Genomic DNA, 11,739 nt, shown 5'->3' on the forward strand with positions numbered 1-11,739 from the left:
AATTACAACATTTCCAACGGATCCAAATGTGTGTGTGAATCGGGAGGGCTTAGAGGGATATTGGCCAAATGCTGGCAAATGGGGCTGCGTTAATTTAGGATATCTGGTCAATATCGGCGAGGTAGACGAAGGTTGTCCACTCTCTCCATTTCCATAATGAAACTGATAACCTCTAACACGATGGAAATGAAGAGCGGATGCTCTGTGCTCACCTGCATTGTTCATTGATTAGAAACAAAACCTTGCCTTCTGTTACTTTCAACTGAAACACAAGTCTTCCCTACCCAGCTTCAGCAGAACAGCCAACCATAATGGCAGCGGTGGGATTCGAACCCACGCCTCCGAGGAGACTGGAACCTGACTCCAGCGCCTTAGACCGCTCGGCCACACTACCACCCATACAGGAGGGACAAATATGATTCTTTCTGATGTTGTTACTGCAAAACAACAAAAGCAGAGGCACAGCGAAAGACTTCAAGGATCCCTGTCTTGTTCATCCATTTTCTTAGCTGCCGGGCAGTGCCTAACTAAAACATTCTTTTCCCACAAGATGCTGACAACAGCTCGATCAAATCAAAAATCAACAGAAAGCTGAGAGCATCTTGTGACACTCAATTAGGCAACAAATGTAATGTGCCTGGGAGAAAGTGTATACAGTTATGCTTGGATAAAGAAAACATGAACCGCACGGCATTTCTGGAATTTAGACTTTCACGATGGTGAATGATTTCACCCTTTGTTCGAAACTGAACAACTCTGGCGTTAACACATAATGTGAAAACCACCGGGCTACTGGGGAAATGCACCAAGCTGAGCAGATCGTGCACCAGTTCACACCGTGCAGCATACTGAGACTTACACACCAGTTTTGCAGTGTAAGTGGCTGAAAGATAACCCTGTCTGAAAAACTGAGCCAGCATTAGAATTCAAGAACGACAAATCACATTGGGAGGCTTTTCGAACCTCGGTGCAGCTACGAGCTGCCATCTTGCTTGCCTTTCTCCTTACCCCAACGTTTCTCTGTGCAGCTTTCCAATCCTGGACATGAACAAATTTCAGGCGGCAGCCAGCTGAATTGGAAACCGGAGTGGGAGACAAGGAACAGCAACTGAGTAAAATTTACAAAATTCCACGGTGCTTATTTAGAGTTGCACAAAAGGCAGTTTCTGAATGTAAAATATGATCAGAGATGTCACAGTGATACTCACAGCATGCAATTGCTTTTTGTTCAAGAAGTGAAAAGCTCTCGTGCCTGAGACACCAGCATTTCACATCCTGCTGACTGATTAAGTCAGGGTTAGGGTTGGTGTTCTCTTACTGTTGTTAGTTCCCTTCCCGTTTGTCCAACGTAGTGTTTCTCACAGACTCTGCAGGGGATTTTGTAGATGACATTGGTCCTGTCCATGGTGTGGAGTAGGTCTTTAGTTCGGGTGGTCACTTGTCGTAGGTTTGATGTGGGTTTGTGTGCCACCCTGATGCCCAGTGGCCTTAGATGTCTTGTGGTGAGTTCTGACGTGTTCCTGATGTAGGGTAGTGTGATGAGTGTGTCGGGGGCGTGTAGAATCTTTCTGATGCTGTTCCTGTAGGCATCTCCTGACCCAGTTCTTTGGATATTCATTATCGTTGAACAACTGGCTACAAAAAGACACGACCAATACTGACTCATCTCAATCCACATAGACAAGGAGAACCGCCACTTCAACTGGGACAACACCAAGATCCTGGGGCAGGCTAGGCAGAGACAAACACGAGAATTCCTGGAAGCATGGCACTGCACGAAGCAGGCTATTAAGAAACACATTAACTCAGCCCCATATACATTCCACGATGGAGGAAACCCGGAAGTGAGGCAATCCATCGGAACAGACCCAAGAGTTTAAAAACCGGGTGGGAAAACACACCGACACTTCATCAGAAGCTGCACTGAGGATTTTACCAAGCACGGTAGCGAAACGTCTGCAGAACAACAAACCAGCTCGGTGAGCCATCCTACCTCAACATAGTCATCATTAGATTCTTAATTCGAGGTATCTTCTCCAATTCAGATGAGACCATCTGCTGTGGCAGGATTTGAACCTGGATCCCCAGTGAGTCCAATTGCAACCAGGAAAAAAAACAGATACAAACACATATGCAGACACATGTCAACATGACCATTGTAATAATTTGAGACTCAAGAGGGAGAGACAGAGAAAAAGCACGGAAGGAAGGTAACGCCGTTTCAATGGATTCAACCCCAAAACAACAGATAGCCCACTGGAAAGAGCCACAGGCACAAACACGCAGCCATTACAGACACACATTGAGACAGAAGCACACAGATGCAGAGACACACACTGAGACAAACATCTGCATACAGACACTGACACACATACGCACACATACAAACGCTGATACAGAGAGGGAGAAAGGGATGGAACCAGTTGGAGAGAGAAAGTAGAAGTTTGCTGCTCCTTAATTGCTCCTTTTTGTTCAAAGTAATGCATTGGTTCCCTCTGCTGGCCGTCACACGCTACTGCAGAGGGAAAGGTGGCGCGTGAAAACAATCACGGGTTCAGTCAGAGGGAGAGAGCAGCTCACGGCAGCGTCAACAGATGCACACACACACACACACACAGATTCACACTATGCTGTTGTGGAGAGGATTCTAATTATGCTGAAGCTCCTCAGAGTAAAACATGCTCATGTTCAGAAATGTATGTGTTCCCTCGGCAAATGTGGAAATGTTTTGACTTTGGACAGTTTTCCTGACATTATACACAATAAATGGAGTCTTTCTTCTGCAACTGTATCCAGACACGCTTACGTGAGCCGTTTTGTAAGGAGACATGGTTAATTTTATTGCACTTTCGGCAATTTGTATTGTTTTGTAATCTACTCTCTCAGATCCTAATTGGGAAAAGTATTCACAAGTGAAGGGTATGAGACCAGCAGTGGGCTTGTTCATCTCTCCTCCTGCTCATATTTAAGGGGCAACATCGATCGGCCAAGACTGCTCTGTGTGTACAAAGACATTGTTTAAAGCACGAAACAACTGCAAACTAGGATGCCTTCCTTAAAGATGTTACCCTCGTCCCTCGAAATAAACTCAGTTCATCCCTCCCCGCTGCAACCTCTTGTATCCATTTTCTATCTGCTTCCCCCGTCTCCCTATTTATTTCAGAATCAATTTTCCCTCCCCCATTTCTGAAGAAGTGTCCCGTCCCGAAATGTCAAGTTTTCCCTCTCCGCTGGTGCTGCTTGACCTGCTGCGTTCATCGGCTTCACAACGTGTTATCGCAGATTCTCCGGCATCAGCAGTTCCTACTATCTCTGCAACAGGATTCACAGGCTCCGTTGCTTTCTCCAAAAAAAGTTCTGCCACTTGTGTAGAGGCGTCCGCCAGAGGGTGATATTGTATCACTTTAAACACGAGAGGGAGGGTGAGACTTTGATTCATCACTTTTTAACTAATTAATTAATTCATTCATTCATTTAAACTTGCCTCCAGCGAGTCGCACTGCAGATAGAGATAGGAATACCGACACAACCACGCACAGACACACATATGCACACACATCAACATGACCGTTGTATCACTTTATACACAAGAGGTACAGACTGAGAGACAGTGGGAGGGTGGTTAGCCCCATTTTCAAATGATACATCTTAAAGCAACAGAGAGCCTGCTGCACTGAGACGCGCACAAATACAGGAATACACAAACCCGTATAAACTAACACACACACACACAAACACACACACACATTCAATCAGAGTGACACATTGATACACATGCATACACACGGAGACAGAGACACACACAGATACATTGATACACACACGTATATACATAGACACAGAGACATACACATAGAGAGACAGACATAAAAGCAGATACTGACACACACCCTGATAAACAGAAACACACACATACAGACCCACAGAAACACACACACAAACAGCCATGCTGGCATAGACACACACAAGCACACTGACACACACATACACAGAGAGACATACACATGTAGACAGATGCTAACACACACAGACAAACACATGGCAACACAAGCTTGCAGACACACAGAGACAAATACACACAGGCACACACATACACATATAGAAAGATAGTCACATGCAGATACACTGATCCACACACATACAGACTCAATGACACACACGCAGACAAACTAACAAACACACAGACAGTCACACTGACCCACCTATGCACATAGAAACATACAAGTGCAGACATACTGGCACACATATACACACAGACAAATGCGTGCATGCAGACTCACTGACACATAGACAGATGCACAGAAATATACACACACATAAGAAACATCTGGCACATACACACAAAAACACACAGCCAGACAGAAATACAGCCCACAGATACAACATTTGTGCATTAATTGACACTGCCCTGAGTTCAACCATCTTTAACACAGTTTCTGTCAATCAGATAAATCCCAGCTTTTTCTAGTGAAGTTTCAATGCGAAAGTGGGACAAATCCTCTGATGCTGCCTGACATGCTGTGCTCCTCCAGCTCCACTCCGTGTTATTTCTGACCCCAGTATCGATAGTTCTTATTATCTCTGAGTGAATAAAAGGGTGATGTAGCTGGTTTATCTCTCTATGTATATCAGGTCTGCGCCCAATTTGTGTGTGTGTGTGTGTGTGTGTGTGTGTGTGTGTGTGTGCTCATGCATGAATGAGTGTGAGAGACACAGAGTGAATGTGTGCGGGGGAGGTTGCGGAGGGTCAGACAGGAGTTGTTAGACTGAAATTTTGAGTTGCTGCTTTCTCTCACATCTCCTCCCACCCCGCTTTCCCCTTTAATCTCACAAAGAAGCCTCTTGGTTTACTCTGTACCAGGTGGCAGGGCAGAGAGCGGGGGGTGGGGATATTGCAGGTAGTAAGAGCTGGGAACTGACTGGATGTACTGGGATTTGGAAGGACAGAGGGGTTTGAGTGACACACCTGGGGATTTATAAACCAGGTCTTGGCAGCCATAAATAACACAGTGAGGAGCTGGGGAAGCACAGCAGGCCAGGCAGCATCAGAGGAGCAGGAAGGTTGACCCTTCTTCAGAAACGGATGAGGTGGAAGGGAGCTGGGAAATAAACAGAGCGGGGAGGGCTGGGGCTGGGGAAGGGAGGTGGGGTGGTGATAGGTGAGAGCAGGTGGGCAGTGGTGGGGATTGGTCAATGGGGTGGGAGGGGCAGATCGGTGGGAGAGAAGATGGACAGGTTGTGTCAGGTCAAGGAGGCAGGGATGAGAGGGAGGGTTGGTCATGGGATGAGGCTGGGGGTGGGGAGATTTTGAAACTGTTTAAGCCCATTTTGAGACCATTGGGTTGTAAGCTACTAACGCAGAATGTGACATGCTGCTCCTCCAGTTTCTGGGTGGCAAAGTTGTGAAACTAGAGGGGGCCCGTGGTGGACATGTCATCCAGGGTGTGGGAGGGGGAGTCAAAATGGTTTGCGACTGAAAAGTGTTGTTGTTTATCGCAAACAGAGAGCATGTGCTAAACAATGTGGTCTTGAGACTCCCCATGGCCTAATGAATGTAGAAGAGGCTACATTGGGATCAGCGGATGCAATAGACCACATTGACGTATGTGCAGGTGAGTCTCTGCCTAATCTGAAAGGGTTTTTTGGTTCCTTGGATGTGGGTGAGTGGAGAGGTGTAGGGGCAGGTGTAGCACTTTCTGTGGTTGCAGGGAAAGGTGCCGGGGTTGGTGAGGCTGGTGGGAGTGTGGAGCGGACGAGGGAGTCATGGAGAGCATGGTCCCTGCAAAAGGCAGACAGGGTTTCAGAGGGAAATATATCTTTAGTTGTGTGGTTGGTTTGCAGGTGGCAGATTTGGTGGAGAATGATGCATTGGATGCTGAAGTTATTGAGGTGATATGTGAGGACAAGGGGGATTCTGTCTTTGTTATTGTTCAGGGGAGGGGATGTGAGGGCAGACATGCAGGAAACGCAAGAGATGCAGTCAAGAGCATTTTCGAGTCCTTAGAATAAGAGGGCATCTGGGATGTTAGGCAGTGGAATGCCTCGTCTGGGGAGCAGATGCGGTGGAGGTGGTAGAACTGGGAGTACAGGATCACATTCTTGTGGGAAGGTGGGTGTCAGGAGCTGTAGTCTAGCGTGAGTTTACCTAGCTCTCGTCTACTGTCCAGGTACTCCCCACGTATGTCTGGGACACCACCCACATCCTCCACCTCCTCCAACACTTCCTGTTCCCTGGCCCTCATCATCTCATCCTACCCATGGACGTCCAATCCCTGTACACTTACATTCCCCACATGATTCATCTAAAAGCCCTCCGCTTCTTCCTCTACCACAGGCCCAACCAGTCCCCCTCCACCCACACACTGACACTGACATACATTACCTGTAACTCTGATGCAGCCTGGCGTGCTATGCTCCTCCAGCTCCACACTGTGTTTTCTCTGACATTGGCAGTTTGTACTATCTCGGATGAGAAATTGCGAGTGTGTTTGTGCCATTGGCCCATTGGGAACACTTCTTGAAGGCAGCATCACCACAGATTGCAGCAAGTTTGTTGCTCGCAGTCACCTCTTACATTGGATTTCATTCCAAATATCGCTGTTGACCGTTGGTGGATAAAAATCCCAGTCTATTCATGGAATAAAATCCTTGCCATTCCAGAAATATTGTATGGCCTTTCTGCATTCTCTGTTACTCTTTCCTCTTTTTATTAGGAAAGAATATGCTATGTTGTTTCGAAACGTGGCCGTCTTGTGCTCTTGGCAAGCATGGTAGGCAGAAAGAGGAAAATGTCCTTTGATGTTTTGTAAACCAGCTTTCTTTTATTTCTGAGCTCAATTACAATGCAAATCCAGAAAACTGATCGACATGGGTAGTTTTGGACAGTAACAACGTGTTCAGCAGTTCAGACAAGTGGCACTCATTGAGGCACGCAGAAGAACACAGACACTGAGGTTTAAAATCCCTCGGGTTCGAGAAACAACGAGAAATCACAGAGAACACTGACGAACCTGGCAGTATTAAAGGCAGCAAACTTCCTCGAACGGCACCGAGAAAATGAAGATAATAAAATGTGAGGCTGGATGAACACAGCAGGCCAAGCAGCATCTCAGGAGCACAAAAGCTGACGTTTCGGGCCCAGACCCTTCATCAGAGAGGGGGATGGGGAGAGGGAACTGGAATAAATAGGGAGAGAGGGGGAGGCGGACCGAAGATGGAGAGTAAAGAAGATAGGTGGAGAGAGTGTAGGTGGGGAGGTAGGGAGGGGATAGGTCGGTCCAGGGAAGACGGACAGGTCAAGGAGGTGGGATGAGATTAGTAGGTAGCTGGGGGTGCGGCTTGGGGTGGGAGGAAGGGATGGGTGAGAGGAAGAACCGGTTAGGGAGGCAGAGACAGGTTGGACTGGTTTTGGGATGCAGTGGGTGGGGCGGAAGAGCTGGACTGGTTGTGTGGTGCAGTGGGGAGAGGGGACGATCTGGGCTGGTTTAGGGATGCAGTAGGGGAAGGGGAGATTTTGAAACTGGTGAAGTCCACATTGATACCATATGGCTGCAGGGTTCCCAGGCGGAATATGAGTTGCTGTTCCTGCAACCTTCGGGTGGCATCATTGTGGCACTGCAGGAGGCCCATGATGGACATGTCATCTAGAGAATGGGAGGGGGAGTGGAAATGGTTTGCGACTTGGAGGTGCAGTTGTTTGTTGCGAACTGAGCGGAGGTGTTCTGCAAAGCGGTCCCCAAGACTCCGCTTGGTTTCCCCAATGTAGAGGAAGCCACACCGGGTACAGTGGATGCAGTATACCACATTGGCAGATGTGCAGGTGAACCTCTGCGTAATGTGGAATGTCATCTTGGGGCCTGGGATGGGGGTGAGGGAGGAGGTGTGGGGACAGGTGTAGTATTTCCTGCGGTTGCAGGGGAAGGTGCCGGGTGTGGTGGGGTTGGAGGGCAGTGTGGAGCGAACAAGGGAGTCACGGAGAGAGTGGTCTCTCCGGAAAGCTGACAGGGGAGGGGATGGAAAAATGTCTTGGGTGGTGGGGTCGGATTGTAAATGGCGGAAGTGTCTGAGGATAATGCGTTGTATCCGGAGGTTGGTAGGGTGGTGTGTGAGAACGAGGGGGCTCCTCTTGGGGCGGTTGTGGCGGGGGCGCGGTGTGAGGGATGTGTTGCGGGAAATATGGGAGACGCGGTCAAGGGCGTTCTCGATCACTATGGGGGGAAAGTTGCGGTCCTTCAAGAACTTGGACATCTGGGATGTGCGGGAGTGGAATGTCTTTTCATGGGAGCAGATGCGGCGGAGGCAGAGAAATTGGGAAAAGGGGATGGAATTTTTTCAAGAGGGTGGGTGGGAGGAGGTGTATTCTAGGTAGCTGTGGGAGTCGGTGGGCTTGAAATGGACATCAGTTACAAGCTGGTTGCCTGAGATGGAGACTGAGAGGTCCAGGAAGGTGAGGGATGTGCTGGAGGTGGCCCAGGTGAACTGAAGGTTGGGGTGGAAGGTGTTGGTGAAGTGGATGAACTGTTCGAGCTCCTCTGGGGAGCAAGAGGCGGCGCCGATACAGTCATCAATGTACCGGCGGATGAGGTGGGGTTTGGGGCCTGTGTAGGTGCGGAAGATGGACTGTTCCACGTAACCTACAAAGAGGCAGGCATAGCTGGGGCCCATGCGGGTGCCCAAGGCCAACCCCTTAGTCTGTAGGAAGTGGGAGGAGTCAAAAGAGAAGTTGTTGAGTGTGTGGACGAGTTCAGCTAGGCGGATGAGAGTGTCGGTGGAGGGGGACTGGTCGGGCCTGCGAGATAGGAAGAAGCGGAGGGCCTTGAGGCCATCTCCATGCGGAATGCAGGTGTACAGGGACTGGACGTCCATGGTGAATATGAGGTGTTGGGGGCCAGGGAATTGGAAGTCCTGGAGGAGGTGGAGGGCGTGGGTGGTGTCACGGACGTAGGTGGGGAGTTCCTGGACCAAAGGGGAGAAAATGGAGTCCAGATAGGTGGAGATGAGTTCGGTGGGGCAGGAGCAGGCTGAGACGATGGGTCGACCAGGGCAGGCAGGTTTGTGGATTTTGGGAAGGAGATAGAAACGGGCCGTGCGGGGTTGGGGAACAATGAGGTTGGAGGCTGTGGGTGGGAGGTCCCCTGTGGTGATGAGGTCGTGAATGGTGTTGGAGATGATGGTTTGGTGCTCGGGTGTGGGGTCATGATCGAGGAGGCGGTAGGAGGTGGTGTCGGAGAGTTGGCATCTGGCCTCGGCGATGTAGAGGTCAGTGCGCCATACTACCACTGTGCCACCCTTGTCTGCGGGTTTGATGGTGAGGTTGGGGTTGGAGCGGAGGGAGCGGAGGGCTGCCCGTTCTGCGGGGGAGAGGTTGGAGTGGGTGAGAGGGGTGGAGAGGTTGAGGCGGTTAATGTCTCGACGGCAGTTGGAGATGAAGAGGTCGAGGGAAGGTAGGAGGCCTGGGGGTGGTGTCCAGGAGGAGGACTTGTGTTGGAAGCGGGTGAAGGGGTCAGTGGAAGGAGGGTTGGGTTCCCGGTTGAAGAAGTAGGCATGGAGGCGAAGACAGCGGAAAAACTGCTCTATATCCAACCGTGACTGGTATTCGTTGATGTGTGGTTGTAGGGGGACAAAGGTGAGCCCCTTGCTAAGGACTTGCCGTTCGTCCTCAGTCAGTGGGAGGTCTGGGGGGATGGTGAAGATGCGGCAGGGCTCAGTGTGGCTGTCTCCTCTGGGGTTGCTGGCTGTGGAGGTTGTGGGCGGAGCGATGAGGTCGTCGGCCGTGGGCGGGGTTCCGTCGGCCGTGGGCGGGGTTCCGTCGGCCGTGGGCGGGGTTCCGTCGGTGTCGACCGTGGGCGGGGTTCCGTCGGCGGTTGGAGGATGGGGGTGGGCGGCTGCAGCTGCGGTGAGGGTAGTGTGTGGGGTGTTGTCCCTGGACGTGAAGGTGGTGACTGCAGCAGCGGTTCCGGAAGTTCTGTGGCCGGCGGAGGCGGATGTGACGTCATCAGTGGGGTCTCCGGCCGTGTCCTCATGGTCAATGGCGGCGGGTGCATGGTGGGGGAGGGGCAGGGACAGAGTCGGGATTTGGGAGGCGCAGGAATCCTCTTGTGGGTGGCAGGGGCCCGTGAGTTGGTTGTACTTACGATTTTTGGTGTCCATTAAAGCTGAGTGGAACTGGGTGTTCAGTCTGTGGATCCTGCGGAGGATGAAAAACAGCAGGGGTCCTTTGCAGGGAACCCTGCAGCCATATGGTATCAATGTGGACTTCACCAGTTTCAAAATCTCCCCTTCCCCTACTGCATCCCTAAACCAGCCCAGTTCGTCCCCTCCCCCCACTGTACCACACAACCAGCCCAGCTCTTCCCCCCCACCTACTGCATCCCAAAACCTGTCCAACCTGTCTCTGCCTCCCTAACCGGTTCGTCCTCTCACCCATCCCTTCCTCCCACCCCAAGCCGCACCCCCAGCTACCTACTAACCTCATCCCACCTCCTTGACCTGTCCGTCTTCCCTGGACCGACCTATCCCCTCCCTGCCTCCCCACCTACACTCTCTCCACCTATCTTCTTTACTCTCCATCTTCGGTCCTCCTCCCCCTCTCTCCCTATTTATTCCAGTTCCCTCTCCCCATCCCCCTCTCTGATGAAGGGTCTGGGCCCGAAACGTCAGCTTTTGTGCTCCTGAGATGCTGCTTGGCCTGCTGTGTTCATCCAGCCTCACATTTTATTATCTTGGAATTCTCCAGCATCTGTAGTTCCCATTATCACCGAGAAAATGAAAGTGGGTTTGCTTTAGCCATTAACAGGACAGACCTGTGCTTCAGCAAAGCGACAGCAGAGCAGATTGGATTCGGTAGGGTTACAACCTGCACCGGGGGGGGGGGGGGGGGGAGGGTGGAGGGAGGGGGGGTAACCCCAAGGGCTTTCAAATCCATCACCTTAATCACTCGGCCACAAATACGTGATTCAGCGAGCATGGTCTCTTGCATTGGGTTTTGTTGGGGAATATCGCAGTTGTGAGGATGCAGATGGACACCTCAGTTGTTTGCGGGATGAAAATTATACCCATTTGTGAATTGTTTCATGACTTGAAGGCTTGTGTCTTGCATTTTCCTCGCTTTCTTGAAACAAAACAGATTTGTTGTTTCTAACCGTGAGCCTCTCACATGCTGGGGGAATTGAAATGAAAATGTAACAAATGACAGCAAACCAATCTCACTGGTTAAGGTGATCCTGCAGTTTGCAAACTTCCTCAAAAATACCACGAGAAATTGCAATGTGTTTGTGTCATTAGCACCTTGCGGGCACTCGTTTTATGAAAGCAGCAGTACTACAGATGTAATCGGCAGGATTCAAACCTACACATGAGCGAACCCAGTGGATTCCCAACCCATCAGTTATCCACTCACATGGTCACCTTCAAGTTTGCTGCTCGCAATCGCCTCTTGCCTTTGATTTCATCTGCAAATATCGTTGTTGAGGGTTGACGGATGAAAATCCCAGTCAATTCTGGTCAGAAAATCCTTTCCTTTCTGGAATTATTGCATGGCCTTTCTGTATTTTCTATCACCTTTTCCTCTCTTCATTGGAAAAGAATCACTTTCGTTGGACTTGAACATGGCCATCTTACATTCTCGGTGAACATGGTAACTAATGTATATTTGAAATATTGCAGTTCGAAATAGTGAAGCCCCTGTCATGTTCAACTTTGCAGCCATTCAGTCGTTCAATTGTGATTTTTGGGAAATGG

At 50.1% G+C, this 11,739-nt stretch overlaps 1 non-coding gene across 1 annotated transcript; it reads right to left on the bottom strand.

Annotated features, from left to right (window-relative positions):
- Nucleotides 1–312: 312 nt before the first annotated feature.
- On the bottom strand, nucleotides 313–394 carry trnal-cag (transfer RNA leucine (anticodon CAG)). The gene has a single exon. It is a non-coding gene; the product is annotated as a tRNA-Leu (tRNA).
- Between the last annotated feature and the right edge of the window lie 11,345 nt (nucleotides 395–11,739).

Source organism: Stegostoma tigrinum, chromosome 11, assembly GCF_030684315.1.
Source record: "Stegostoma tigrinum isolate sSteTig4 chromosome 11, sSteTig4.hap1, whole genome shotgun sequence".
NCBI lineage: Eukaryota > Metazoa > Chordata > Chondrichthyes > Orectolobiformes > Stegostomatidae > Stegostoma > Stegostoma tigrinum.